A 5,563-nucleotide genomic window follows, 5' to 3' on the forward strand; every position below is an offset into this window, starting at 1 on the left:
CACACACACACACACACACACAAAACAAAGCCAAATAACTTTTTCTAATGAGATTTATTTAATAAGTTGATTTAAGATTTAATAAATCATAAAAAAACAGTGATAACTTGCAGTTTATGCCTATTAAATGTTAAAATATTACTTTTTGTTTACTTTTCAATGGTTTTGATTTTTTTTTAATCCAGAGGGTTTAGTAATAATATTGGTAATACTGGCCTTGATGTAAATCTGCCTTTTACTATTTAAAATATTCTTCTTTTATGTTGTTTCTACATTAATTTGGGGATTTAATGTCTAAATATATCTATGAGCATATTATGCAGCACAACTGTTTTCAACATTGATAATAACAAGAAATGTTTCGTTAGTACCAAATCAACATATAAGAATGATTTCTGAAGGATCATGTGACATTGAAAAATGGAGTAATGAATGCTGAAAATTCAGCTTTTCATCACAGAAATAAATGAAATTTTAAAGTATAACAATAGCATTATGCACATTCCTAATACCAACTCATAAGTAATTGTGCTACAGTTATCTCTGGGCAATCTATAAATCCCAAACAACAGCAATAAGGCAAGAATAAAGCTGTGGAAATCACAGTTAATGTCTAGTATGCCCAGTCGGATAAGAGTAGAGACTGAACACAATGCATTTGTGTCAAGCCTGGATTGGGTTGGCTGTGCAAACGCTCTGGTGAGGATTGGTAGAGTTTATAATACGCAATGCTAGATCAGACATTCGATGATCAATGCGGGCAGTGGCAAATCTTGCAGCTGTTGACCATGGTGGTCAGAAAGCCCTTTGCTCATGAGGAGGTCCAGCAGTTTCTGACCCAGCTGTGCTTGCAGCTGCCTCCATCTGCAGACCCTCCGCAGACAGCCATGAGGCAAGCAGCATTCGGCTTCTGATCAGAGGAGACGAGCGCAGCAGGCACGGTGCGGACAGACACGCACACGTCAAGTGGAGAGAGATGGAAAGCAATGGATGCTGGACGAAAGAGCTATAAGATGTCTTCATTCTGTGTCGCATACAAACCCTTCCTCCTCTGAGCAGCATGTGCCACACTCAAACCCTTCCCCCACATTAAGCCGACTTGATTGAATTTCTCCTCACCCTCCAACAGCAATTAAACGGCATCCATTATTCATAAAGCTGAAATCCTTCGCAAATACAGCCTGGCACTCTAATCTGCTCACAGTGTTTGCCTATAGTTTAATTGGAGGGATTCTTCACCCAAAAGTTATTTGGATCTGCAGTCTGAGTGAAGCAAACATTCTTAAAATGTGAATTTTTCTATCTATGCGGTTTCTTCTTAGACACGTCGTTGCTGTCGGTTCTGTTTGGCTGTGCTTAACTTTTCATTTTGATGCTTCTCAAATCTGTCTGAAAGTTTCGGCAGCATACCTTTTTGAATTTCTCTCCCTTTTGCTCTCTCTCGCTTCTTAATCCGCCACAAAACAATATTGGAAGTTGGATCAGTGCAAGAACGACAGGTTAGTGTTGAGTCTCCCTCTCTCTCAGTCCTGTCTTACAAGAGCTCCATCAGACTCATATTCTAGCACTTCAGCACTAACACACAATGTTGTCATCCGCTGTCATAGTGAGGTGGCACAACAGAGGCATGTTGTTTTCAAAGAATTCAGCGTTCTGTCAGAAATGGATGACAGTTTTGCAGAAACAACACAATTGTACAGCTACACAAAGATCTGAGGAGTTTCAAAGCTGTAGCACACCACCAAACTGACGTTATGAGAGCAAAAAAAAAAAAAATAGCTGGTCTGTTTTCGAATGCTTTAATATAGAATTGTGATTTGAACTCAGAGTAAACCTGATGTATGAGATGGTGTTGTAATTTTTCACTCTTCTACTTGTTACCAGACATCAGTAATTTCTTCACTTGATGGCACGTAGGGCATGTGCGTTCTGTTATAGGGTGGTCTGTGCAAGTATAAACACGAGAAAAACAACTGGCTAGCCAAACAGTTAAAATAACACCAGAACCTCACAATTACAGAAGTTAGCGAGAGCAGGATCTGATTGTGGTGAGAAGAAATAAATTCAGTTCAAATGTCTAACAAATGGCGGGTCGTTTGGTTCCTGTTTACTCCCCTTCGTTTAAACGCCATAATCATGAAGGTTTCTTGTTTCAGATAATTACACTTCCTGAGCCTAACACCCCGAAAAGCTACGTGTCAAGGATAAAATAAATTTTCTCTTGTGATAGATCAGAGGCAAAGCCTCGCTAATGAGCAAAATAAATCATTCCTTCCCCAAAGATTACATATTTACATAAATCAAAGGCGCAACACACGCAACACTCAGTGAGCCCAATTAGCGGCGATCAAGGCATCCGGATACCTATTTTATCCACATCAGCTCTATGCTTAAATCAAATTGACGCATGCCAGTCATCGGCTGACAGCAGCATTTTCTTCTCATTCCTCACACTTGTATTGTAAATGGGGATTTGGATGATTCTAGTACTTGGTTAATCATGTGACTCCATCTGTGGGATGGTTGATGTTGCTGGAAACTGCAGAGAGATACAAAGTAGTTTTCTCATGCTAAGAGTTTTCGGATTAATACACCAAGCACAATTTTTTGATCACTATGTGTGTTCTGTGATATAGGTCGGAAGCACATATGGTGCCTCAGTTTATGAGACACACCGCTCATCTGATGCTTGTAATGCAGAGAATGTGGCTGAGAGAGTGTAAATGAGGGCATGACTAACCACAGAGCAACGATTCAACTATTTATTTTAAGAGACCGCTTTAAAGCAAATGTTAGTGTGGCAACCCATAGAGATGAATGGAAGAGAATTGAGCTTATTACAACATTCCTACAGCTGGAATCAACACTGAGAGTATTTGTTTGTTATAGGGGGGTAGCTAGGTATTACAGAGAGATCCTGTGGAGAATTACCTGATGGACAGCATGAGAAATTAGGAGGGAACATTTGTATGATGTTGAGCATGCTGATGCGCATACACACCTGCTGATGAGAGATTGAACTGGAATTTGAGTCATGTTTAAGTTACTGAGCTTGTGTTAGTGTGGGAAAATCTGCATTATTATAGTGAATCAGTTCATTTAGAAGGTTTTAGGAGCTAGTTGAAAAAATTATTCATTGATTTGTGATTCATTGACCAGAGATGTTCACGCCCTTCACATTTTGGGTTTGATTTTTTTTTCCATTAAAGTACTACGGATGCACTTATATTAAAATAATTTTTGTCTACTTAAATAAAAAATAAAATGGTTTAGCCAGCACAATATTATAATGTACAGTATGAAATGTTAACATTAATTCTTTAATAAATATTATATTTATTATCATATATATATATATATAGAATATCATATATTAGCCAACATAATATAAAAATAAAAAAATTAATAATATAATAATATAAATATAAAAAATTAAAAAATATAATCCAAACTTTATAATGGCAGTGAATGGGTGATATTCAATAGTTCAATAAAAGTCCAATAAACTGCACCGATCCATTATAAAAAAGTGCTCTCCACAGCTCCGGGGGAGGTTAATAAAGGCCTCCTAAAGCGAATTGATGTGTTTTTGTAAGAAAAAATACATATCTCGTGAACGCGTGTATGACAGTTAGCAGAAGCTAGAGATTAAAGCTAGAGATAAAGTTTTAAATATGGATATTTTCTTACACAAACGCATCGCTTCGCTTCAGAAGGCCTTTATTAACCCTCCGGAGCCATGTGGAGAACTTTTTTATGATGGATGGATACTAGGGCTGTGAATCTTTGGGTAGACAGCGATTCGATTCGATTCACGATTCATAGGTTTTCGATTCGATTCAAGAACTATTTTTGCAAATTTAGAACAATTCAATTCGATTCGATTCACAATTAAATTCGATTCGATTCGATTAACGATTCGATTCTGCATTCTTTAAGTGCATTCACAGGATTATTTAAATGCTTCCCCTAAATTCTTTAAATGCTTAGTCAGGGGGCAAATTACACAGCAGCTTTTATGGTTACAGAACCATAGGTTAGAAAACAAAAACACTTTTGTCCATTGTTAGATGCAGTTTAATGATGCTATGGCATGACATGGCATATGTAGAAATTTATGTAAGCCAAGATTTTAAAAAAGAGATTTAAAAGTATTATGTATAGGCTAACATTTTGTCACACCAGGGGCGTAGCCATCATTTCCGAAGTGACAGAAATGTCAAATACAATACTTTTATGTATGTATGTATTATAATTTTTTTTTTTCTTATATTACTTTGAATTTGCTATAAGAAATCAAATACACTGCTGGACAATAATCAATCATTTGTAATCTATATTTTTTCCTAAAGAAAGAAAATGCCTGAAGTCTGTTTGCTATAGCAACAAACGCTACTTTCATGCATATGATTATCAGATAAACCTTGCGCTCTTATTTCAAGGTTGTTGTTAATGCTGTGGTTATTTTAACAGTTTCCTTCGTACATTCGGTTGAAGGACATTGTTAAAACACATTTATCATTCAATGGAACTGTGTGTTTAGACACTTAAATTTTTTCTCTGTTCATGCAATAAATGCGCAGCCTTCGACGGCTCAGGTAATGTCGTCGGTATGACCGAAAGCCATTGAAAAACTACAGAAAAGCAAAACTACTTCACTTTAGCATTACTGGCCACGAGTGCGATTCATTCGATTCTTCGAATTTTAAATCGATTACTGTCCGAAATTGACGATTCACGATTCAAAAATCCATGTTTCAAGATCGATGCATATGCATCGTCAGGGTTTGTAATCGATGCATCGAGAAAACAAGTGAATCGTTACACCCCTAATGGATACTCTTTTTTTTGCTTCAAAATCTCGACCACCATTCACTGCCATTATAGAGCTTAGAAGAGCCAGGACATTTGTTTTTATATAACTCTGACTGTATTCGTCTGAAAGAAGAAAGTCATATACACCTAGGATGGCTTGAAAGTGAGTAATCATGGGGTCATTTTCATTTTTGGGTGAACTATCCCATTAATTTGTGTAGGGTATCAGACCGAATCAGACAATCTAAGATTTGGTCAAAACATGGTTGGAACATACGGAGATTTAAAGATCTGCTGAGATCGTTATCACTGTTTCCCTTAACTGCAGCACGAAGCTGTTATTTGAATAAAGTTAAATTTAACTCCGAACGAACTGAGAGTTTAAGCGCCACATCGCAAAACCAACCAAAAGCGGTGTTGTTATTTGTACAGTGTTGAAATGCGCCAACATTTCATATAACATGCTTAACTGTACTTGCAATGCAACTATTCACATGCTAGCCCACTAGAGCTTGTTTTGGTTGCCATAGTTACGATCGTGACACGGAAGTCTTAACCTACTTCCGAAGCAACTCTGAACTGCGCACGCGCAGCACAGCGACGCTATTGTAAACAAACCACACGGTGTTGCTAAGCTAACGAAACGGTGGTGTTTAAATTGAAGTCTCTGCTAAAGCCTTTAGCCTCAAAGGTTAGCAGTTAGCATTAACATCCAGTGGTTGAATGCAGTGTCTGTTTGGGCAACGAT

General features: G+C 37.4%; 1 protein-coding gene across 2 annotated transcripts in view; it reads right to left on the reverse strand.

The window, feature by feature from the left end:
* LOC107685632 (ephrin type-B receptor 2-like) overlaps positions 1 to 5,563 on the reverse strand; it is a 160,602-nt gene that overhangs the window by 8,903 nt on the left and 146,136 nt on the right. The window lies entirely within an intron of this gene.

Source organism: Sinocyclocheilus anshuiensis, unplaced genomic scaffold (genome assembly GCF_001515605.1).
Source record: "Sinocyclocheilus anshuiensis isolate Anshui unplaced genomic scaffold, SAMN03320099.WGS_v1.1 scaffold257, whole genome shotgun sequence".
In the NCBI taxonomy this organism is placed as follows: Eukaryota; Metazoa; Chordata; class Actinopteri; order Cypriniformes; family Cyprinidae; genus Sinocyclocheilus; species Sinocyclocheilus anshuiensis.